The following is a 25,652-nucleotide window of genomic DNA, read 5'->3' on the forward strand; positions in this document are numbered from 1 at the left end:
ATGTCTTGGATAAGTACTTCATTACCCACAATCCTGAACAATCCCACAATCCCACAGTGATGCCTCTGATTGGTGGAAAGGCCGTTAAGGTCATAGTTTGAAACGTTATCAGCGAAAATTATTGACAAAAATGAGTCTTTTACTGCCTATGGCGAAATTCTTAATGTGAATAAAAACTTTCTAGACGAACATTGGTACTTGTATCAACAAGGATTGTGGTTTATATATCACACGAACTTAGTCAGGGCCAATACATTATCAAATAGAACACTGGAAATGCTAGTTTGAACACTTAACTTTTCAGTTAGCCGACAGGCTAATCATTAGCCTTTCAGACATTATAATGTCATTATAATGCTGCTAACATTAGCCTACATGCTGCAACACAGGTATGAAATATATTATGTTTTAGTGACCTTGTTGTTTCTATGAATATGAATTGTTGTTTATATGAAACATCAACTTAGTCGAGGCTTGAAAAGCCCTGTATATCCCCATTAAGTACTTAAACCTTTGAACTAGCTAGCTAGCTGATTATGAAGGTATATTGGGTGCAAAAGTGGCGAGCAGATTTAACTGCAGATTTTGCATGTGCACACTAAAGTCATAAATGTGTAACAGTAAAGTTGAAGTTGTACATATTTTTTTTATATCTTGTTAACACAAAATAGGGGCGACGGGTTCACAAATCCTTTTTACAGGTACACAAATCCTATCCTGTGAGTCACAACTTTCAAGAGTCACGCACTTTTGCTCCAATCGTTGCAGCGCAGTTGGTGCGAAACACATTTGCACATCCGTGTTTCATAATCTGAGAACATGCACAACATTCGTGCATTTGTAAACCCAAATGTGAACTAATGCATCCGAAGTTGTGCATCTGTGAAATAATTTCTCATTAATAAAATTCTACAGATCGCTTTGATTTTCTTGCACGACTACAAGTCAATTGATACAAGTGCTCGAATCTGCTTCTACGAGTGACGATACTTTTGCTCCTGGCTAGGTGATATAATAGGAGCAAAAAGATTTGTATGTGTGCACGTCGAGCGAATCGATCGAGAAAACAAGGCGGCCGGATCTGGATCCTGGATCGCGCTCAGATACCATTGCCTGCTCATAAAGTAAGTAACCTCAGTATGTTTCCTTATCAATGAAGGACACACGATTTATCTAGCAATAGCTAGCTTGATCTGGCACTGGAGGATTTAGCAAGCAGGTAAACTAAGCTAAACATAGCTGTCATGATAATGTAAACCAACAAACAAGATAACTTTCTTCATATTATTATCATGTTACTTAGGCCTACCTTATGAGCAGGCAATGGTAGTCTGAGCGCGATCCAGATAGACAATGCAGTAAAATTGTTAGCAAACCGTCCATGCCCCCGTGAATATTTCACTGTTTCAAGGACGAAATCAAGAGTGTCCAAAGGGGTGAAAACCACTTTAAATCGGGTCACATTATTGACTGTTGTGTGTCGAGGGTCAGCTTGTGGGTTTTGTAAGGGCCAGCATAAGGGACAAGACCTATCAAACCCACAAAGTTGTGTGGTGAGTTTTGCAGGGAGGTTGGTAATGCTAGTTAACATTAGCTAGGCTACTGTAGCCTTCATACTGTACGAGCCATATCATCAATCATTAACCTAGAAATACTTCTTAGTACATTTAATGAACATTTTGTGTAACTAGATGTACCGCAGAGCGGTACAAAATATGACCGCCGCCCAGTCCAGCACATTTTTTCCACAAAAAGAAATCACGCTGAAAGGCCTATATGATTCTAACTGTTTCACTAAATTGCATTATCCACACTCAATTCTCACTGGTATCTGCTAGACAACAAGTACCAAAACATGATTAGTTCATAGATTTCACATGTAAAATTCATTTTATACAACCCCACCTCCATCTTGCCTGTTCATAATTATGAGAAATTCTTGATTGTTTGTGTTATGTTTATGTTATGTGTGTGTGTGTGTGTGTGTGTGTGTGTGAGTGTGTGTGTGTGTGCGTGCTTGTGTGTGTGCCTGCGTATGTGCCTGTGCATGGAAGCGTACATATGTCTACTGTGTGAGTATGTGTCATACGCAATGCCGGCCCAAGCCTTTTGGGGGCCCTAAGCAGAATTTGATTTGGGGGCCCCCTCCCACAACGCAGTCACCTGTGCTTGGTGATAATTGACAACTTCAAACTATAATGTCATATTATAAATTAATACAGTGAGGTTATGTATTAATACAGCGACTGATTATGAACTACTGTCCCCCTGGACACAGATGCATAAGGACCCTCTCCCCCTACCCTCTTTGTGCAAATGTGGGTACAAACGGGTGTGTGTGTGTGTGGGGGGGGGGGGGTTAGATGTGATTTCCTGTATTCTGGTGCATTTTTGGGATGGTCAGCTGGAGAAGGGCAGTACCTAAATTTGTTCAGATTCATAGCCTTTTGCTTTTTGACTTATTGGTAGTGAATTCACACAACTACTTGGGGTTCAGGGTCCCTTGACCTCTTGGGCTCGGTAGGCTCATTCAGTAATTCATCCTTGCTCACATGCCAAAAATGTTTTGGGGCTCCAATCTAGACTTCTGGCCCCATGTGCTTGGTAAACCAATGTATTAATATAGTTGTTATTTACACCAACCCTGTCACCTTTTAATCTTAGAGGGTACTAAAATCACAGATTTATTTGAAACATTCATATTCAAAGTGAAGCACTAAGGGTGGTTTACTGAAGTTGAATTGACAAAAAACAAAATACAACAGCATTTGTATTTGTTGTAAACAAGTACATCAGTTTAATGACTTGTTTTTCAACAGATTTGCTGAACAAATCCGCAAATGTGCATTAAATGAGCAATTTTCAACTACAAAATAAAAACAAAATAGACAAACATTAATAATCAAAAATAAAATGTCCCAAAAAATAGATAATTATTCCTACTTCGTTCCTGGTTTTTAGGCATCTGCAACTCTGCAGTGGACGAATCTGCAATGATTAAATAAATACATAAATAAATAAAAAAAAAACGATGTTAAATGTGTCGTGTCATATTAACAGGCTATGTAACCATTTGCCATCAAGAAAACCTCACCTTCTGGTAGGTAGAGTTAGGTAGAGGTAGAGATGTGCTCCAAAGGACTTCAACAGTGTCTCTGAAAAAAAAAAAATATTGCATAAGTGCATAGTTGATCGAGCAGAATGAGTTTATTTTGCTATCATTACTTACACTCAAATAACAAGCAATTCCACATGTAACAATTCATATTCTATTGGCAAATGAGGCATACTCAAAAGAGTATACTTAATTGCAGTATGGTGAACGCTTAACATGGTGATCTACTGCAGCCTAAATATTAGGGTAGCACCGCTACATCACTTGCCACTATCTTAATCAAATGTAAATTTATTTTCATCACAGAAGTCTCCCCACCCAACATGGTATATTTTCTCAAACACTACCATCTCTCTCCAAAGATCTTAGAGCAGAGCGGACGTACTGTTCCATCTTTGCCTATGAAGCTGGAACGTTACCGATGCCCAGAGTCGCGCTAGTCAGTGGGTTGGGTTGGGACTGGGAGCCTGGGCTTAGTCTGTTGTTGCTATCAGACTTACCACTATGTCACATATTATAGAGCAGTAATAAACTATCAACACTTTCAGGTGCGAAATCAGAAACAATCCCTCTGTGGTAAATTTGCCTTCAGCTACGTTTTCATGTAGCTACTGTAGTGCTAATGTCCACTTCAGTCAGCTAGCTAACTTTAATTTACGACATAATAAGCCCACCTAGAGCTAGGGTACATGCTTGATTGAACATCCAAAACAATCCCAATATCCTTGACATCTGAAATACATCTAGATAAATATATATTAATGCGAGACATTTCTCTGTTGATGGTGGAGATTTAGCTCTGGTGATGGCTTATATTAGATCATGACAGCTAGCTAGCTACCTCAAGCACAAAACATACTGTAAATAATCATGCAAAACATACCTGTATCTTGCTCGTTTTTCTCCTCCTCTGTCATTTTCTTCGTTCTGTTTTCGGCACCAGAGGGATACGTCCTTTTTTGTGACTTGTCTGAACATTACCGTCTCTTTCGATTGTTGAACTTGATGCAGTGTCTGCACGAATTGTATATGCACCTGAGGTGTCTACTTTATGCGCGTGACTCAAAGGCTGGCAGACACAGTAGCAGTAGGCAGGCATATTAATCATGAAATCATAATTTTCTTGATTTGAATGATAATTGTTTCATTTATTCATTCATTGATGTCACTTGTTTACGTTATTTATTATGTAAAAAAAAAAAAAAGAAACTCGATTGGGGGCCCCCTGGTGGCCAGGAGGCCCCAAGCAGGGCCGCTTAGTTCGCTTATGCCTCGGGCCGGCCCTGGTCATACGTATGATTACTGTGAATGTGTGTGTGTGTGTGTGTATCTGTTTGTGCACATGTGTGCACATGAACTGGGTTAACATGACCCCTGGAGGCATACGGAAAAAATGGTCATCCTAGGTCCTACAGTTCTCAAGATATTCACAGAGAACTGTGTCTGGCCTACCCTCCTTTCGGGGGTCCAGTCCAGCGGGGGGGGGGGGGGGCTACAGATCAAAACGAAAAATGACAGTTCCATGCTATCCATGTGGGGGTACATGCCCACCAAGTTTTGTGTACCCCGGTCTTTCAGTGTCCCGGGAATCCTTGTTGGTGTACGTCACTAAATGTACACATAAATTGTTTTATTGTAAGGCCCCCCATGAACGAAAGTACACAAAACTTGGCATGCATTCGGAGGGTGTCATAATGATCCTACACTTTCAATTTCGTGCAGTTTTGACCATGTCAGCCAGAGATATTGTGATGAAAACACCTAATTTTTTGCTTTTTAATTTTTAACTAGGTGGCGCTATACATGAAATAAGTGGTAATGGGATGGGTTGACATGGCCCCTTGAGATCAACATACAAAAAAAAGGTGGACCTCCTAGGCCCTACGGTTCTCGAGATATTCACAGAAAACTGTCTCCGGCCACCTACAGGCCAGTTGGTGTATAGTAACATAAATTAATTTATTGTGTGGCCCCTCATGAACGGAATTCCACGAAACTTGGCGTGCATTCAGAGGGTGTCATAATGATCCTACACTTCCAATTTCATGCAGTTTTAACTATGTTAGGTCACAGATACCTGCGATTACAACACCTCATTTTTACTTTTTTGTGTTTAACTAGGTGGCGCTATACATGAAATGAGTGGTTATGGAATGGGTTGACATGGCCCCTTGAGATCAACATACAAAAAAAAATGGTCCTCCTAAACCTTACGGTTCTCGAGATATTCACAGAAAACTGTGTCTGCCCTACCCTCCTTTCGGGGGGTGCAGTCCAGCGGGGGGGCTACAGATCAAAACGAAAAACGATGGTTCCATGCTATCCATGTGGGGTTACATGCCCACCAAGTTTCGTCTACCCCGGTCTTTCAGTGTCCCGGGAATCATTGACGGAAATTTGGACATGCGAAAAAGAAAAAAAAAAAAAAAAAAAAAAAATCTGACTAAACCTATATGACCGCCGCTTCGCTGCGCGGCGGTCATAATAATTCACAGCAAGTTAATAAACTGAATATGGTGGTCCAAGAGCAAGACCATGCACCGGTCCATGCATCAGGATGGCAGTCAGATATGAAGCACTGCACAATGTTGCTAACGTTAACGTTAACCGGTTTCACACACACGATATAAAATATACGATGGTAAATATAACATTCAATACCAAAACACTATTATTTACACGATTACTCCTGAAATAACTGCTATTAACTATATAAAAATCATTGTTTGGAGGAAAGGGTTCGCGTGCTGTTGCCGGTTGGAAACATGGTTGGAAATGATTTCGCGCTGGTTCGTGCTGCTTATATATTTTTCAGTGAGGCGCGGTGATTTATGGGATGAGTAGTTCCTTCGCTCGGAAATAAAAATATGTACACAGTCTTGTACCTTTGACTTTTTTTGGACTTTCTCTTCGTTTTTTCACTCGAAATGATATGTTGTATGCTTATGAGTTACGCCGTAGCTGATTAGCCTAAGACAGGCTCTAAAACTCTTTAGATACGGATTTTTCCAAAACGTCAATGAGAGAAATGAATGGGAAATTTACTTCCGGAAACTAAGCTCTCTCGGAGGAGGGGCGGGACTGTGATGCTCTATTTGCTTCATGGTCTCCAGGCTGCCTTAGCAGCGTGAATCAAATCACGCGCAAGGCAGCATGGGAACACCCAGGCTAAGCTAGACCTTTCACAGCCTAGGTATGTTAGCAACACAGGGCTTGAAAGCATTGCCTGTATCACAAACAAAAACGAAACAATGCGTGGAATTTATCTGGGAATAGGCTGCTGAAGGTAGGGGCGAGCTATCTTGCTGGCGTTTTTAATTTGGTTCCTTGGTTAACATACTGTAGCCTACGTTTTTTTTTTTTTGCACAAAATTGCTTCTGCTAATAAACGTAAAAATAAACACAAACAAGCGTGATCTGTGGAATCCCTGACTGCGCCTTTAACGTTAGCCTACTATTATTTGTTGACATGAAACCTGAACGAACGGCAGCTGTGGGGTGTACTACGAATCTCGATTAGTGGGTTAGCGAGGTATGTTGCGCTCAAAGCCAGGCTATGCTGTGACACGAAAGTGGATCTGTTTTAGTGTCGCTATATCACCATGGTATCTTATGCTGTCAACCAAACCTGGTCGGGAGGAGGTTATGTGCTAAGTTATAGCTCAAATCGTGTAATCTACCGCACACTGACCAATCAATTGTCTTAGAAACAAAGTTCTCTCACGTGTAGAATTCTGTCATATATCTTACAGGTGGAGCTCCGCCTCTGCTAACATTTTGGATCTCGAATGCGCTTTAATAGTGCTGTGCGTGCAAATATCCCACTATGGACGTGCATACCTGTAAGGGGACCGATCAGTGAGGCATGAGGACACAAGGAGGTTTAGTTCAAAATGGAGGGTTTTATTACCCAAAAAATGATCAAAACTGACAAAGTCCACAAACTGATAATTAGGCTTATAAAAGAGGTCAACCAAAGGTATAATGGCACTAAAGACACAACTGACATGACGTAGACTAAACAAAAAACTAACCTGACACAATGAAACAAAAGGGAACATATATATCGGCTTGGCCAAACCAAAGAACACAAACAGGGGATACACTAAATACATAGACTTAAATCATAACACCGAGCAAAGTAACTAAGGCCAAATTCCCCCCTCGGGCACATGGCAGACGTGGTACGGTCTAATAGGTCGGCACCCAGACTTAGGTCCTCTCAGCCCTCAGCCACGCCTTTGCCCAACCAGGAAGGAAACGCCCCCAACGCTCAGCCCAGGTAACTCAAGACAAAAGAAACATATATGATTAGTAACAAACAACTTATATAACCTTACAGTGTTAAAATGTGTGCACCCATATTAAACAATGTAAGGCTAAAGTGCAAAACTAATAAAGTAAATAAATGAAACAAAATGTTGAGTGAGTTATTTGAATAGAATAGCACATGTGACTGCAAACAATAAAATGTGCAGCAAATTCATGATTTACCAAAGAAACTAATAATGTGCATTTGTAAAGTGAGGGCTTGTGTTACCATGTGTGGCCGTGTCCATCACACACCCCCCCCCTTCAGGACTCTCGCTGGTACTGCGAGAGAGGTAGTCAGCTGTCAGGTTCTCTTTGCCTGGGATGTACTGGACGCTGAAGCGGAACGGTTGGAGAGCCAGGTACCATCGGGTGATTCTTCCATTGGCATCCTTCATCTTCTCCATCCACTGGAGCGCCTTATGATCTGTCTCCAACGTGAACTCTCTACCCAGGAGATAATAGCGGAAAGAATCAAGGGCCCACTTAATAGCCAGCGCCTCCTTTTCTATTGTTGAGTACCGGACTTCGCGGGGAAACAACTTCCTACTTATGTAAGCGATTGGATGGCGGTCCTCCGGGGGCCCCTGGAGAAGCACGGCTCCCAAGCCCCTGTCGGAAGCATCAGTCTGCAAGATAAATGCATCATTGAAGTCAGGACTAAACAAAACTGGCTGCTCACTCAGTGACTGGCGGAGATCATGAAACGCCGCCACCGCTTCCTCCGTCCATTGGATCTGATTTGGGTTCCGGGTCCCAGTCATGTCGGTGAGGAGTGCTGCCCTGGTGGAGAACTGAGGGATGAAGCGGTGGTAGAAGCCAGCCATACCAAGAAAAGAGCGGAGCTGCTTCCTTGTCTGTGGTAAAGGACATGACCCTATGGCTTGGACCTTGCTGACCTGTGGTCGTATTGCTCCATTCCCCACTGTATGGCCCAGGTACTCCGTCTCGGATGCTGCAAAGACGCACTTGGATGGATTGACAGTCAGCCCAGCAGAGCGGAGACGACCCAGGACAAGGCTCAGATGTTCCAGGTGCTGGTCCCAGCTATCACTGTGAAGGACTATATCATCCAAATATGCCGCTGCGAAATCAGAAAAATCCCAGAGCACCTGGTCCATTAGCCTCTGAAAACTGGCTGCGGCCCCATGGAGCCCAAATGGTAGTACAGTGAACTGAAACAGCCCCAACGGAGTCCGGAAAGCTGTTAGGTCCCGGGACCGCTGAGTCAGAGGGACCTGCCAGTAACCCTTACAGAGATCAATGGTAGTTAAGAATTTTGCTTTTCCTAAACGTTCTAACAGGTCATCAATCCTTGGTGTCGGATAAGAATCGAATTGGGAAACAGAGTTGAGATACCTGAAGTCGATGCAGAATCTTATGCTGCCGTCTTTTTTCGGCACAAGGACTACAGGGTTGCACCATTCACTTCTGGAAGGCTCTATGACGCCCTGGGAGAGCATGACATCCACCTCCCCCTTCAGTGCCGTCAGCAGGCGTTCTGGGATCCTGTAACTGAGACGTTTTGGAGAAGCACCTTCTTTAAGAACGATATCATGGACAACAAGATCAGTCCTCCCTGGACTCTCCCGGAACACCTCAGGACTGCAGATCGCCCTCACCTGGAGCTGTTGACCCTCTGAGAGGTGGCTAAGATTGAAGTTCACCGGATCACCAGCAGGGGGTAAGTACTGTTCATCTACCTCCTCTTCTTCCAGTATACTTCTAACCAGCATTACATCTGGGCTCTTTTCAGGTCGCTGCACCCACTCCTTTAGGAGGTTTACGTGCAACACCCTACTATGGCGTGACTGACCTGGAGTCGAGATCTGATATGTAGCTGGCCCAAGTTTCTTCTGCACTTCGAATGGGCCTTGCCATCTCGCTAGCAGCTTGCTGTCACTGCTTGGAAGAAGCACCAACACCTTCTGGCCAGGGCTGAAGGATCTTTGGCGGGCCTTCTGGTCATACCAACCCTTCTGTTGCTGCTGGGCCGCCGCCATATGTGCTTGGGCAAGCTCACTCATCTTCTGCAAACGCTCCCGCATCTGTACAACATAGGACACAACATTAACAGCCTTCTCTCTCCCCTGGTCACCCTCCCAGATCTCCCTTAACAAAGACAAAGGCCCTCGGACTTCATGTCCATAGAGGAGTTCGAACGGAGAGAAACCCGTTGAGGCCTGGGGGACTTCACGGTATGCGAACAAGAGATATGGCAACCAGAGGTCCCAATCTGTACCACTGCTGCTGACGAACTTCCTCAGCATCTGCTTCAGGGTCTTATTGAAGCGTTCTGTCAGCCCGTCGGTTTGTGGGTGGTATGGCGTTGTTCTCAGGCTTCTGATTCCCAGCAATTGATAGACCTGCTTTAAGAGAGTTGACATGAAGTTAGTTCCCTGGTCAGTGAGAATTTCTTGTGGAAAACCCATTCTAGAGAAGAACTGTACCAGACAAAAGGCAACCGATCTTGCTTTTATAGACTTCAATGGGTAAACTTCTGGGTATTTGGTCGCATAGTCTGTTATGACTAGCATGTAACGGTTCCCGGCTTTGCTTTTCTCTACGGGACCGACGATATCCATTCCTAGGCGTTCAAATGGTGTACTAATAATGGGGAGTGGTTGGAGCGGGGCTCTGGATGGTAGGTTAGCAGATGTTATTTGACATTCTGGACAACTTTTGCAGAACTGGGCAACATCTCTGTACAGACTGGGCCAGTGAAAATGACGCTTAATGCGAGCTGTGGTCTTGTGTCTACCTAGGTGGCCTGCCCAGGGAACTGCATGCCCCAGCTGCAATACGATGTCTCTAGCTGCTTGGGGGACCACAAGCTGCAACACTGACCCCTGCTGGCGATAGAGGATACCCTTCTGGAGTATGTACGCCTTGTTCCCATCCAGATCAGCTCCTTGTTCCTTCTCACTGGCATTCTGAAACAGAGGGGCTAAAGAATTATCAGCTTTCTGCATGTCAATGATATCGACTGGCATCTGAAATCCTAGAGGTGACTCAGGTTCAGCATTAGTTGGAACTTTCACAACAGTATGAAGAAATTTTTCCCGTCTTCTCTGCCTACGAGTCTTACGAGACTTCCCGGGTTTTGTCTCCAACTCATAGTTGTAAAATGGCAGGGTGCTGTGAATCTCCTGGTGCTCGTTCGACTTCTTAGCTTGTCCTCTAGTGACGGCAGCACAACATTTCAGGTTCTTGTCTGGCTCCAACAGATCCAGCAACACTGGGAGGTCACGGCCTAGTACGACAGGGTAGGGCAAATTATCAGCAACCACAACATTCAACAGATAGGTTTGATCTTCAACTTTAATGTACATCTCGGCTGTGGAATAACACTTCTCGTCTCCATGCACACAACAAATGGGCACAGCATCTTTGGTACTGACAATATAAGGCGGCACAAATTTCCTGTGTACAAGCGTCTGTCCACTCCCAGTATCAATTAAGGCTCTAAGAGCAGTCCCATTTACTTCAACATAGATCATCTTGGCATCTTGATCGTTAATGTGAACTGAATCCACACCAGGTCGTGGCACAACACACATATTGTTGGACTTTGCTGTGTTTTTAGGACACATAGGCTTGGTGTGGCCTTCTACTCCGCATAGATAACAGATGGGTATCTTACCGGCTGGCTTTTGTGGCTTGGGCATGAATCGACTCTCCCCAATGACCGGCTTACCCCCACTGGCCTCTGGCTTCAGGTAGTGCTGCGGGATGGTTTTACGGCTGTCTCTTGTTGTCTTCCATGAATTGTGGCTCCATGGCTGCCCTTTCTTTCGCGCTGCCACAAAGACATCCGCCAGCTTAGCAGCCTCCATTGCTGAAGCAGGGTCGTGCTCTTTGATCCAGACCTGAAGCTCAGGGGACACCATTCTCAAATATTGCTCCAATATGATCATTTCACCAACATCATGAATCGTTTTACCTTTTGGCTGTATCCACTTTCCATAGAGCTCCTTAAGCCTCACGTACAGCTCCTTGGGGCTTTCATCAGGATTCACCTCTAGGGAGCGGAATCTCTGCCTATAGGTCTCAGGGTTAATGTCATATTTGGAGAGAATAGCAGTCTTAACTTTGTCATATTCAAGGGAGTCATCAATGTCCATATGCACATAAGCACTTCTAGCTTTCCCCGTTAATAAAGGCATCAGGTGAAAAACCCAATCTACTTTTGGCCAACGGCAAGCTACAGCAATACGTTCGAATGTAATAAGAAAATGTTCAATATCATCATTTTCAGTTAATTTTTCCAGTTTAGGCCCATGACGTGGATGAACCTGACCTGCTGCAGTCTTACTTGCATCAGTGATGACCATGGGCTCCACCTGAGCTTGTGAGTGAGGTCTGCTGGGAGGAGCCTCAAGGTCTGGATCAAAGTCTGTTGTTAGAGGATCTGGCAATGGAGATGTTCGAGCTTGTACCTCTAACTGCAGCATCTGAAACTGGTGTTGAAGTGCTTTAAACCTTTGCTCTTGCCTTGCAGCGGTTTCCCTCTGCTTCTCGTCTCGGGCCTCCTGCTGCCCCATGTGCGCACGGAGAATGGCTGCCAGGTCTGCAAGGGTTGGCTCACTTCCTCCATCGTCGGTCTCATCCAGTCCCGGTTCTCCAGGTCTTCCCACATCGCCATCTGCTGACTTTTCCTGGGCCGCTTGGCTTGTACTTGTTTCTTGTTCTTTTGTTCTTGTCCTTCCACCACGATTCATCTTTCTTGTGTTGGGGGAATTTTAAAGAAAAAAAACATGTGTCCGTCACTGGAAGATCCCACCACTGCCACCAATTGTAAGGGGACCGATCAGTGAGGCATGAGGACACAAGGAGGTTTAGTTCAAAATGGAGGGTTTTATTACCCAAAAAATGATCAAAACTGACAAAGTCCACAAACTGATAATTAGGCCTATAAAAGAGGTCAACCAAAGGTATAATGGCACTAAAGACACAACTGACATGACGTAGACTAAACAAAAAACTAACCTGACACAATGAAACAAAAGGGAACATATATATCGGCTTGGCCAAACCAAAGAACACAAACAGGGGATACACTAAATACATAGACTTAAATCATAACACCGAGCAAAGTAACTAAGGCCAAATTCCCCCCTCGGGCACATGGCAGACGTGGTACGGTCTAATAGGTCGGCACCCAGACTTAGGTCCTCTCAGCCCTCAGCCACGCCTTTGCCCAACCAGGAAGGAAACGCCCCCAACGCTCAGCCCAGGTAACTCAAGACAAAAGAAACATATATGATTAGTAACAAACAACTTATATAACCTTACAGTGTTAAAATGTGTGCACCCATATTAAACAATGTAAGGCTAAAGTGCAAAACTAATAAAGTAAATAAATGAAACAAAATGTTGAGTGAGTTATTTGAATAGAATAGCACATGTGACTGCAAACAATAAAATGTGCTGCAAATTCATGATTTACCAAAGAAACTAATAATGTGCATTTGTAAAGTGAGGGCTTGTGTTACCATGTGTGGCCGTGTCCATCACAATACCATACAACAACAGATGACAATTGATTTATTTTATGTTATAGGTTAGTAGGGTTGGGTATCGTTTGGGTTTTATCCGATACCGGTGCTAAATCGATACTTTTAAAACGGTGCTGGTGCCGAAACGGTGCCTGAACCGGTACTTTGTTTTTAAAATGTTTTAAATTAAAATGGTCTAAAGCATGAATTGCTTTTTTTTTATTGATAAGACAAATTTGAACATGAAATTGAACTGTTATATTCAATTTACTATCAATATCTCATTGCTCCTACGAATAATACATTTAAACGTTAAAACAGCTTGCCATGCATGCACACACAATGGTGAGCTCTGCTTTCAAATTTACCCAGTGGTGGCGGTTTGCCATAATGTATGTTCAAACCGCTTACCATAAAACTGCCAGGTCATGGACAACGGCATTTGCAAGCAAGCTAATCTAACAGGGACTCTATTTTCCAGTTAATTCAGTGTGTTCCCAAATGCTTCAAGAAATTTCATGTCTTAACCCATAACACGCAGTAGTTTTGAACATGTTAGGCTACATGTCGGTGTTGAAGTGTTTAAATTCCCAGCGCTAGCCTAGTAGGCATTTTAAAAGCAACTATGGCTATGCGCTAACACCAGTCAGCTGAGTTTAATCAGCGATAACGTAGCCTACGGAGATGGTTTCGTAGCCTCTTTGACAGCTCAGTGACATCAGGTTTGTAACCTACATATTTATGTTTTTGCCAGCTAACTTTTAACATGATCTTCATATTCATTGTGATGCTATATGGGCCTCATGCACATGAAAGATTAATATCATGCCATTATGTTGTTTAACACCGTGAAATAAAGTTTTCACCTTTGCTGATAACATTTCAAATAAATTTCAGTTAGCGCATTAGCAAGGATATTGTGTAATGTATAGGCTAGCCTACTGTTGATGTTGTTTCATAGCCTTTTGCTTGTGTGTAGTTAGGCCCACTGCTAGATTTTGACAGGAGCTCGCGATATCGCTTTAAAGTAAGCTACTTGGGCTCAAGCAAGCTGTCAAACACTGTCCACTTGCCTAACCCCTCTGGTTTATACATCCAGTGTTTATCATATGTTAGCTAACTGTATCTGGATATGTTGCTATCAGAGCAAGACGTTAGAGGTGGCGCATGACATGCAGTGATGCCTTGTATAAAAAAATAATAATAAAAAAAAAAAACGCTATTTAAGCACCGAAATGAGGCACCGAAATCCACGTTGTTATTCGATGCAGTTACTACCGTTTGTGTCGGCACCGGTGCCATATTAGGACCGTGTTTCGGTGCCCAACCCTATAGGTTAGACACAAAAATGACCGCAGTGTAGATTAAGCTATCGCTCAAGAATGCGAAAGTAATTGTTTTTAAATAGAGGCGGTCTTGTGTGTCTCCACGTTACACGATTGGCCAAAGTCATCCCAACACCGAGAACGCGCACAGATCTGAGCTGAAAGCCTAGTTTGACAAATATATCACATAACTGCAATCGTACTATCACTTAACGTATACCCCTGAGTCAAGGCTTTGTCAAGCCTCGATATGTCTACATAGCCTAGATATATCTAACGTGCTTCGTAGTATACCCCACTGTTCCTGAAGTTCACTTATGTCTATTTTTTTTTTTTTTAATTAGGCAACTTTTTTTGCAGTGGCGCTTGAAATCCAGGAGCGGCGCTGCGCCGCTGATGAATACATTGTAGGGGAAACACTGCATTATATTGTTCTTTTGTTAGACTTAAGCCTAGCTCAGTCATTATGCCATACCACATTACCTCCTGTAATGAGCTGCATTGAACACATGAAGATCTATTGAGAACACCAAATCCATATTTCCTGTTATGGTGAAAGTAATGTAAATGTAGTGTAGGCCTAATGCCTTACAATTCAAAGACAGTAATATTGTAATGTAACAAATTACTTTGAAATGACAGTAACAAGTAATAAATAATGCATTACGCTTTTAAAGTAACTTGCCCAACACTGAAAATCAGTGAGGACATTGAGAGGGACACAATTGCATGTCCTGTGTGCAACAGTACAAACCTCACCAACAAAAGTAACCACTTAAGCTACACCAGGTCCCTGACCTACCCTGGTCAACAGTCGCAACTAACATATTTGAGTGGAACGGCCAACACTATTTAGTTTTAGTTGATTCCTACTCAGGTTGGTTTGAGATTGACCTACTTCGTGACTTAACTGCCAACACTGTGATCACAAAACTAAAAAGGCACTTCTCTGTCTATGGCAGCCCGCACAAACTCATTTCGGACAATGGCACTCAATTCACCAGCCAACGCTTCATAGACTTAGGCCCTGGCTTGGGACCTCTGTCATATAACAAGCAGCCCAGAATACCCACAAGCCAACGGGCTAGCTGAGCGTGCCGTTCGTAGTGCAAAGCAACTAATGGAAAGATCGAAGAGAGATGGAACAGATGTTTTCCTCAACCTGCTCAATCTTCGCAATGTGCCAGTGCCACGTGACTACACACTTGGCTCCCCAGCCGAAAGGCTGTTGTCCAGGCAGACACGAACACCCCTTCCTGTGAGTAAGAGATTGTTAGTCCCAAAATCCAAGAACAACACAGTTGTCAAGGCAGGGCTCATTCGTAAACGCCTTTCACAAAAGGAATGCTTTGACAAATTCAGCAGACCCTTTCGTCCCTTGCATCAAGGCAAGGTAGTACGGATGCAAACCCCTCATGGGCATGACCGCTTAGGGAACCATCAAGGAAGTCTGCAAGGGACCCAGGTCATACATCGTCCAATCTGAAGGAGGCGAGTACAGACGGAACCGCAGGCATATTCTCCCAGTCTCTGAACCCCCACCACAACAAAGAGACCCTCATGACTCCACTCCTGCAGTTCAGTCACATACATCCCACTCCGACCAGCATACATACACACCTGTACAAAACACAGAAGAACAAACACTCAACCACACACAAAACATGAGCCAAGACCCAGTCCAATCCTTCAATGGGACAGCAAACAATACTTACATTACACACTCTGGGAGGGCTTGCAAGCCAAATCCCAAGTATGTGCAGTAAGCACTGAAAAAAAAAATTGTTACATCGACATGTGATATGATTTTGTAGTATGTGACATGCCTACAGTATTATTGACCTTACCTGTGATTCAGTTAGAGTTTGGAATTAACCAATTCAGTTTCAAGTGGAAACGGCATTGTAATCCTTTGTTAATGTACATGTATTAGAACAGGTTTGTTTATTGTTATCCCACAGCCATAAGCTAAGGAAAGGAGATGTAGAACATTTGTCTATGTCATGTTATTCACCAAATGTTCATAAGTAATGAGATCAGTTTGAATACTCTGAATGGGCACTGGGCATGCGCGTAGTCAGTTTAGTGAATGACGAGTCTGACCCAAGTTGCCTGTAATGCTTTTATGCCTTTACGAGTTCCTGAGTAAAAGCAATAATACGGAATCCTGAATGAAGATCACTCGTCTTTCAACAATTCTGATACGTTTTCAAACCGGAACTGTGCATACGTCATGGTTAAAAACGTTATGAACGTTTAAGAAGTCAGATTTTTAAAAGGCAATCAAAGCCAATCCATGTGTATACAGGTCATGTACATGGTCTACAGATCTACAAAGATTTGTTTGACATGGATTGGCTTCAAAAAAATATTTTTTACATGACCTGTGTACACAGGGATTGGCTTTTTTTTAAAAAAAAAAAAAAAGGATGTCACATCTTCTCACAAGGCTTGGAATTACATAATTTTAGGGGCAAGGCCACTGCCACTTGGCCTTCAGTTGGGCATATTTTGGCAGGGGGCACAAAGGTCACACGTCAGGGCACCAAGGCCAAAGTTAAACTATACAGTAGGTTACATAAAAATGACCAAAGTTGTGTTTAGCCTATTCTTAGCAGTAGACCTGCATCACTGTATGAAACATTACAAAAACATGAAGCATGACACCCAACGGAAAACAGCAAAAGGTACTAAAGACAGACCAGTTGTAGAAAATGGCACATCCTCATGTGACTGTTGAGCCTCCACAGGTGACATGATGGCACTGGTTCAATGTCAACACAGCAGTTGTATAAGTAAGTGTAAGTATATACTCTTTTGATCCCGTGAGGGAAATTTGGTCTCTGCATTTATCCCAATCCGTGAATTAGTGAAACACACTCAGCACACACTAATCCCGGCGCAGTGAGCTGCCTGCGACAACAGCGGCGCTCGGGTTCAGTGAGGGGTTAGGTGCCTTGCTTAATGGCACTTCAGCCAGGCCTACTGGTCGGGGTTCGAACCGGCAACCCTCCGGTTACAAGTCCGAAGCGCTAACCAGTAGGCCACGGCAGACCCCTTACAGCTGTGGCAATGGGTCAAGTAAATGACAGGTTAAAAAAGGCTATGCTGCTGAGCTCCTGCTCAAGCCCACTTCCTCTCTCAAGATCTGGAACCACATACTGTATATAGAATTGGTTAGAAGTGAAGTGATGAGTCTGTGGGCTTGAGGGTAAAAAACAAAAGACAAGTATTGCAGAATATGAAAGACATCTGTGTGTTCTTTATCTACTACTGACACCATAGCAAAGCCCAATAAAACGTTTCCCAAAGACTAATCTGATGGCCAAATGAACAAGATTATTGGGGAATGCAGTCAGAAGGTTATGATAGCAAAGACGTGCACTCTGATGAGAACTACAAAGCAAACCACTTTGTTGCAGCAGTGGGACAGTCAGTTTATCTATTATTCTTAGCCCACCTAAAAACTCATTGAACATCAATTCCAATTATACTTGCCTGTTTTTTTCCAGAGATCTTCAAGAGTCCAGATGATAGATTGCCAAAGTGTCTCGCAGAGACAATTCAATTGTGCTTTCGGCAGAACTCTGGAATTTCCAGTGTATGACAACCCCATATCCTGGTGGGTTTCCTGCACAGACTGAGCATACACTTTCTTGAATTTCCCCTTGGGGATCAATAAAGTATCTATCTATCTATCTATCTATGTATCTATCTATCTACCTATATATCATCTATCTATTACAGAGCCTCATGACGACTGTCTGACTTGATCATGTCAGGATACTTTGTATTGCCTCTTGTGGTTTCATCAGATCTATAAAATTGATTGGAAGTTTTTCACTTCCCTTTCACTTCTGTAGTTCTCTAGCCACAATGATAATTTGTCTGACAAAGTGAGATTTAAAGAAACACAATGTAGTTATTTTATCATATAAGAACAGTTTCAAACTCATCTAGATGATGCCACACCAACTTGCGTTATGGTCAATGTTAAAGATGCCTGGTATATACAGTAACATTGTTGTCCTGTGAAGGATTCTGTGTACGCTTAGAGCTAAATGGGCACCCAGTATGTTGAACAATAATGAAAAGGGGAATTCCTACACCGTGTCACCATAAAGATACCTTTACCTCTTGCACACACACACTGTGGGCTCAGACGTTTCCTTTTGTCACTGTGCCTGTGCAACAAGGAAGACACTATCATAGAGAAAGATTTGAGCATTTTTGTTATTAGGCTACATTTCTTGTTTTGTAAGGACACATACAGTGATGTCGTTTCATCTACCAAAGCAAGCACAGACCTCTGAAAATCTGCAACAAAAAAGGCAAATACAAGAAACCGTCACTAAAACTAAAGAAAATGTCAGTGTCACGTCAGACAGTCTGTCTGTATTGCCTTTTTTTAAGATACAGGTATCTTGTTTCTTGATATGGGGAGCAACTTTTGCCCATTAGATGGCAGAATAAGAATCTATCTTAATAATCTAAAATAATTGTTGCTACCCAACCTGGGAGCAACTTTAACAGCTGTTTCATTATTTATGTAATTTATTACAGTACACTCATTATTATATTCATTTCAATTTCTTTATAAAACATTTTGAAAAAAAAAAAACAGTTGATCAAAGTGCTGCACATTCAAAGTATTAATATTTGCAGGTAATATACTTGTAGGAAGAGGACAATATCATTCATAAATCTCAAGTCCAGATTGCACTGTGTTGTGGTAAAATTCCATGAAGACCATGAACAAAATGGGTGTTAGTTTGCTCTGCGCTGGTTTGACATGCTTCACTTTTGATGTGTTGACAAAATTAATAGAAAACATCAAACTACAGCAATAAGAATCATAAAGAATCAAAGAATCTTAAAGAGCAAAACATTAGTACTAAACAGTACTTCATTACTTTCTAAATACATTTGCTGATCAGTTTTCACTTCATTAAAACATAGAAAGAAACATTAATAAGGTCTCTGCTGCAACATGTAATACACAAGAAAAGGCCAGATGATCAGTCCACAGATTAGGGCCAGCATGTTGAAAATCAGTGCTGATTCAGATGCTCCCTTTGCGACCAGCACATCTCCTCCTGCCATTGATTTTTCTGCCTGAAATCGCAGCATTAACATGTGAACACATTACCCTTTTACAGCAGTTAACATGCAATATGTGCTGAATCTTTATGCTATTGTGGCTCTCTCAAGACATACCTTTTTTGAGTAGTTCAGTGCCAGTGCACCCAGAGGAAAACAGCAAAAGGTACTGAAGACAGACCAGTTGTAGTAGGAAAAGGGCACATCCTCATGTGACTGTTGAGCCTCCACAGGTGACATGATGACACCGGTTCAATGTCCACTTGTCCACTTGCAGCTGTGGCAATGAGTCTGGAAAATGACAGGTTAAAAAAGGTTGCTTGCTGCTGAGCTCCTGCTCACACCCACTTCCTCTCTCAAGATCTGTCACCACATGTAGGCCTAAGTGGTTAGAAGTGATGTGATGAGTCTGTGGGCTTTGTGAGGGTAAAAGAACAAAAGGCAAGCATCGCAGAAAGACATCTGTGTGTTCTTTATCTACCACTGGCACTGACACCATAGCAAAGCCCAATTAAACGTTTCCCAAAGACTAATCTGATGGCCAAATGAACAAGATTATTGGGGAATGCAGTCAGAAGGTTATGATAGCAAATACGTGCACTCTGATGAGAACTACAAAGCAAACCACTTTGTTGCAGCAGTGGGACAGTCAGTTTATCTATTATTCTTAGCCCACCTAAAAACTCATTGGACATCAATCCCAAGGATACTTGCCTGTTTTTTTCAGAGATCTTCAAGAGTCCAGATGATAGATGGGACAACAGACAGAGGAGGAAACGTAACGGACTCAGTGTAAAAGATAATATGTGTTTTGAAAAGAACAAACCATAGAGGAAGAGAGGTTATACGGAGCAGTTTTTTTTTTTTTTTCAAATTCATCACCTGAAGTTACACATGCTGATTTTTTTTTCTCCAGAAAAGTTCAGTAACCTTGAAAAACAACAACTAGGGCACACTTACTAGATGACCCAGATTAGAACTTAACCTCAACCGCTTGAGCCCTCCATTGTCTACAAACAGATCATGTTAGAACAGGAAAGCAGCCTCTCATAGCCAAGGCCAGAGAGCACCCAGCATGTCTTTTCAGGACACTGTATTTGTAGCATGTAGACCACAGTCCTGTGCAATCAGACAAATCATCTAGAGCATCCACACAACATTGATTTCCAAAGGCTAGACGTCCCCTTGTTTTTGTGCATTTCTGGTTTGGCTCATATGAAGGGCTTGGACTGGGCTGTGATGCTAACCTTGTGCATATGCCAACAGACTTGTTCCACAATAGAGTCTGAAAGCCATCACAAGCATTTTTCCTGTAGATATGGTCCTCTCCCCTTTCATTTCTGCTGATGCAATTGAAGTGCTCCACTCCACTTCAATATAAAAGATGTAAAAGAACATGTAATGTAAAAGAATATTGCATTTTACATACATTGTGTTGCTTTAAGGTTCCTGCAAAGATTATTACAGTGCATGAAAATGCAGCACTGTACTGTTCTTCTGTTTAACGTAGAAACTTCATTCAAACTATGTTACGTAGGTCCAGGGTGCGATTTGTATAAAAACCAGAGGGGTGGATGATTTTGAATAAGTTTGTAACCCCCCCCCCCCCACCCAAAAAAAAACGTGTAACGGTGGTCAGGCGGTGAAGGGACTGAGACCCAAAACTGGCTTTTCTCACTTTTATTCCTTTAGGAAAAGTTCAAACAAAACAAGCCTTCAGGCACTGGTGTACATAACACGGCATCCAATGCAAAGCATAACGCTTCTGATCTCTCTTTTAAAATAACACAGACAAATCATCCTATAAAAGAATACAATTCCAGTAAACTAGATAGTAGGGCTGTCAATCGATTAAAAAAAATAATCTAATTAATTACATACTCTGTGATTAATTAATCTAAATTAATCACATATATAATGTTTGCTGTGAAAGTATTTTAAATATTTAAATTCAAATGAATCATTGAAATTAGCATTAGTTAAAAAACGTTTTATTATTATTTTAATAATGGCCATAATAATCTATGATATGACTTAATATGATGAGGAAATAAATTCAAAAGAGGGGTGGATGAAGAAGTTTTTTTTTCATATACAAAATATTTCAGGCCACAGATATAACCTAGGGGACACAATGAAAATAAATGAACACTCCCCTCAATGTCAACACTATTTCTTTGCATTGATGTGCGACTTTAGAGTTGATGAACTCCAGTGATATGTGAATTCCTTGCTGCAGACATTGCAGAGGACTTTATTTTAATCAACACCATCAGGCCATTTTTTAAAGTAAATGTTCCAATCAATGATCTAGGCAGCACATTTTCTACTCTCTCCTTCTTTTAACAGTCTAATGGTTACTGACTACAACGGGGTCAAAGGTCATACGGAATCGATTAATCTGCGTTAATTTTTTTTAATCAGTTATTTTTTCTCAAATTAATTAATCGAAATTAATCAGTTATTTTGACAGCCCTACTAGATAGATATAAAATACATATGAAAACCTTTACATAACATAACAAAATTTACATTTTATCTGGAGCGTACCTTTAGGAAAAGTTCAAACAAAAAAACGCCTTTAGGCACTGGTGTACATAACACGGCATCTGCACATACAAAATAAAAGGAATACACTGAATCCATGGGCTATATTATGCATTGTTCATATACCCTCACTGTCAGACCTACTAGCAAGGGAGGCATGCAACATGGAACGTTCAGGTGCACAAAACGAATTAATTAATATTCCAAAAGACTCATAAACATTCACAGACGAAATACGGAGATGATGCATACACATAATGCTAAACTAACTGTAGATTCATTGCCTGCTAATTCATTGACTGAATTGTACTTTTCATGCACACTAAACTAAACTACACTGAATGCATGGAAAGTTGCTAGCGGAGTTTACAGCTAGTCACGTAAGACTCAGTGTGTATGATCTCAGTGTATGATCTCATGGTCATAATGAAAACATAAATAAACGTTCTCCAAGTTGTTAGAAATGCACCCAAATCCTAACAATACATGTAAAGTATTATAACACAGGTGATATGTCGAAGTTTTCAACTTAAACAACATTTTACAGTTACAAAATTAAAACAAAGTGGGGAGTGCTTTATACAGTCAACCTACCCAATGCAAAGCATAACGCTTCTGATCAGGTACGGCAACAACACATGGACAAAAGCGCTACACGCTGCGTAGGCTACGTGCATTCTCTCCTGCTGATTTGCGTTCAGTAGCCAAGTGCGTAATATTGCAAAAGTTGAAAATATAAATGTGTTTATTACAGAACAGAAAATAAATAGCCTACAGGAAATAAATAGCCTACTATCATATACTGTCAGTTAATTGGCTACAGTGCAGTAAAGAGTTTGGAGAGTAAAGTTATAGGGCAACTTGAAGTTTTATGAAAATAATTTACGAACCAGAACATAAAGACCATGAAGCTTCTATTTCTTGCAGCTGTTAAAACACCCGCTAGATAGTTTAAATACCCACCAACATTCGTTTTTGAAGTACAGATTATTTCTGAAAGTTATTTGTCTACTATAGGCCTAGCCTACTGGCTGATTTATCAAACGAGTGCTTTCTCGTTCATCCTCCGCAAACTCCAGGTGTTCCGGTAGAGAGCCATTGAATAAGCGATGCCAAGCAATTTCTGTAACACTTTTTGTGACATTCAGCAAATATCTCCTCATTTAATGTAAGTTCCTTCGGACAATAGGCCTACGTTCTACTCTACGTGCAGTTGTCCTCCATCTCAGTTGCATCAGTTTTCTAATTTTGAAGGTTCTACAATATGACGATATGCTTCACTGAATCCTTCTCATATTCTTTAATTTGTCCAGCTAACTTTTCCATTGAAACTAGCCATTTATGATGGATTACACACTCGACATTCTGAAATGTCCTGCACGATCAAGGCCAAATTAAGTTATCACGCAGCCACTGTGTCAGCACAGCAGCATGTGTGGTGACGGTGCGTTTCTGATGTCAGATTATTATGTAGGCTAGCCTACTAGACTGTTCTCACGTTGCAGCGCTTTACTTATATGAAGTAGCATTAATCAATATGAGGGGCAGAGGGGGATAAATGTTGTCCCCACCGGGGATAAAAATAATTTAGCAGAGGTAGGGATAGGAAAACCAGATGGGGGGAAATCCCCACCATCTCCCCCTACAAATCGCACCCTGCGTAGGTCTTACTTAGGACATCTGGGCTTTGTATTTTTCATCTTTGTAACTTTTATACTTTTTAAACTATTAATTAAAAACTACTCTATAGACTTAACATTGGGCTGATGACATCACAATCGGGCCGTTAAGCAATTAGAATCCTAGGCCACCTGCATCAACTGTCAGTTTCTCAGGCTTTAATCATACAGTCTCATTCTCTTAACCCTTTAGCCGCCAGGGTTTAAAAAGAATAAATTGGATTTGTACATAACAATTTCAAAAGGCCATGGCTTGCAAGTGGTCAGAGATAAAGTCCTACTGTAAATGTGAAAATCATTTAGTATGAACAGAAGTTTATGAAGGGGGTAAATTGACTCATCTAATGTGCATATTATGACGTCACTGGATGGTAACCACCGTGAATTATGCACATTTCAGTAAATACTAGATGTTGAACATATTTGAGCAGTTTTTCTTTCTTTTTTTGTCATTTCACCAACATAACAAATGAACAGGAATACAGTCACATGTAAACCAACAATAGTAAACTATTACTATAATCGCAAACCCTATGCTACTATACAATAAAGTAGCCTGGTCAAATCAGTTCCATATCGCGGGTGACTTTGTAGTTCTTCAGAGCCCTATTTTTACAACCCCTGCTGTCTATACCACGTCCATTACGGACACTATCATCACTATTGCCACTGGCACCTCCAGCTATGTTGGGCAGAGGGTTGAAATCGGTCGAAATAAGCATGGTATGTATTGACGACTCAAAGCTTTGGTCGTCGAGAGGCTGAGTAGGGGAGACTAACTTGCCCGACGCGCTGTTCAATAACTTCCAGTAGCGATAAGGTTAAGTTATTTTATTGTAGAAAACAGTCATCTCCAAAGTATCCAACACAGTATCAATTCATGAACGTCAATAAATCCAGTTCTTAAAATCCACAAGTTTCATGTATTCCACAACAGCTTATTCCATTCAACAGTCATCAAAATGCGGTCAGCAAAAAGTAAGGCTTCCCCCATCACCCCCTCTCTCTTCATTCACAAAAACACCTAGCAGGTAATATTATGAACCTTGCCGCCACCAACACCACGTGACCCAATTATCGTGAGTAACCACAGGTGCATAACACAGACGTCATCTGACCCCAACAGTATGCTTAGTGGACACTGTCGCAAAGACGTACCTCCATTCACAGACGCACCGTGACTATCAGTCAATAGACGATCGATCATATTCTCCAAAAGGCAGATATTCTCCTTCAGAATCAGAATAGGTGAATAACAGATCCAAGACTTCATCACACGTGCATTTTTTTTTCAACATTTGGTGTATTTCTGCTTCAATTTGTGCAAAACTATGGCCCGCATCGCTTCCGCGTTATGGAGGAAATGCACGTCTTCTTCGTGTGTTTCTCGCGTGTTTTCGCATGCTTCCTGAAAACTTTGAAAAAAAAGGTTGAGCTTGAATCGAAGCTCTGGGTGTCTGCCAACTTGTGGTCAAGAGTACAAATGAGATTTTACACTGTACTCGCGTCTATCGTCTGTTTTATTCAGTAATGACGCTTGTCGCAATATTGCGACATGGGCGGTTAGAGGGTTAAGACTACACATCCTGTTCAACTGCTTCCTCTGTCCACAACTGTTTCAAAATAAAAGTCCTCACTACAATAATTCACTGTTAAACAATTTAACCCTTTAAACTACTGAACTTTTTAAACTGTTCAGCCATTGTAACTGTCACTTCTCATCAACTATGACTCCTACCCACTGTAGCTAGTTAGCATTGTTAGCATAGTTAGCATGTTAGCATTAATACATTTTTTAACAAAACTGCTAGAAAACATTAGCTAAGTTAGCTAAGTAACATGGTTAGCATTGGTAGCATTTTTAACAAAACTACTAGAAAACATTAACTAAGTAGCATGGTTAGCATAGTTAGCATTTTTACATAGTTACCATTGTTAGCATTTTTTTGCAAAACTGCTAGAAAACATTAGCTAAGTAGCATGGTTAACATTGTTAGCATAGTTAACATAGTTATTTTTTTTTGCAAAACTGCTAGAAAACATTAGCTAAGTTAGCTAAGTAACATGGTTAGCATAG

The 25,652-nt window shown here is 41.7% G+C and overlaps 1 long non-coding RNA gene across 1 annotated transcript; it reads right to left on the bottom strand.

The window, feature by feature from the left end:
• Positions 1–18,785: 18,785 nt before the first annotated feature.
• LOC143141341 (uncharacterized) lies at positions 18,786–19,725 on the bottom strand. The gene is made up of 2 exons (XR_012990776.1): positions 19,467–19,725; positions 18,786–19,364 (listed from the first exon to the last, which is right to left on the bottom strand). It is a non-coding gene; the product is annotated as an uncharacterized LOC143141341 (long non-coding RNA).
• Between the last annotated feature and the right edge of the window lie 5,927 nt (positions 19,726–25,652).

The sequence above is a fragment of the Alosa pseudoharengus genome, unplaced genomic scaffold (assembly GCF_046254945.1).
Source record: "Alosa pseudoharengus isolate Yale_2024_CS ecotype anadromous, Long Island Sound unplaced genomic scaffold, YU_APseudo_1.1 YU_APseudo_1.1_scf_10, whole genome shotgun sequence".
NCBI lineage: Eukaryota > Metazoa > Chordata > Actinopteri > Clupeiformes > Clupeidae > Alosa > Alosa pseudoharengus.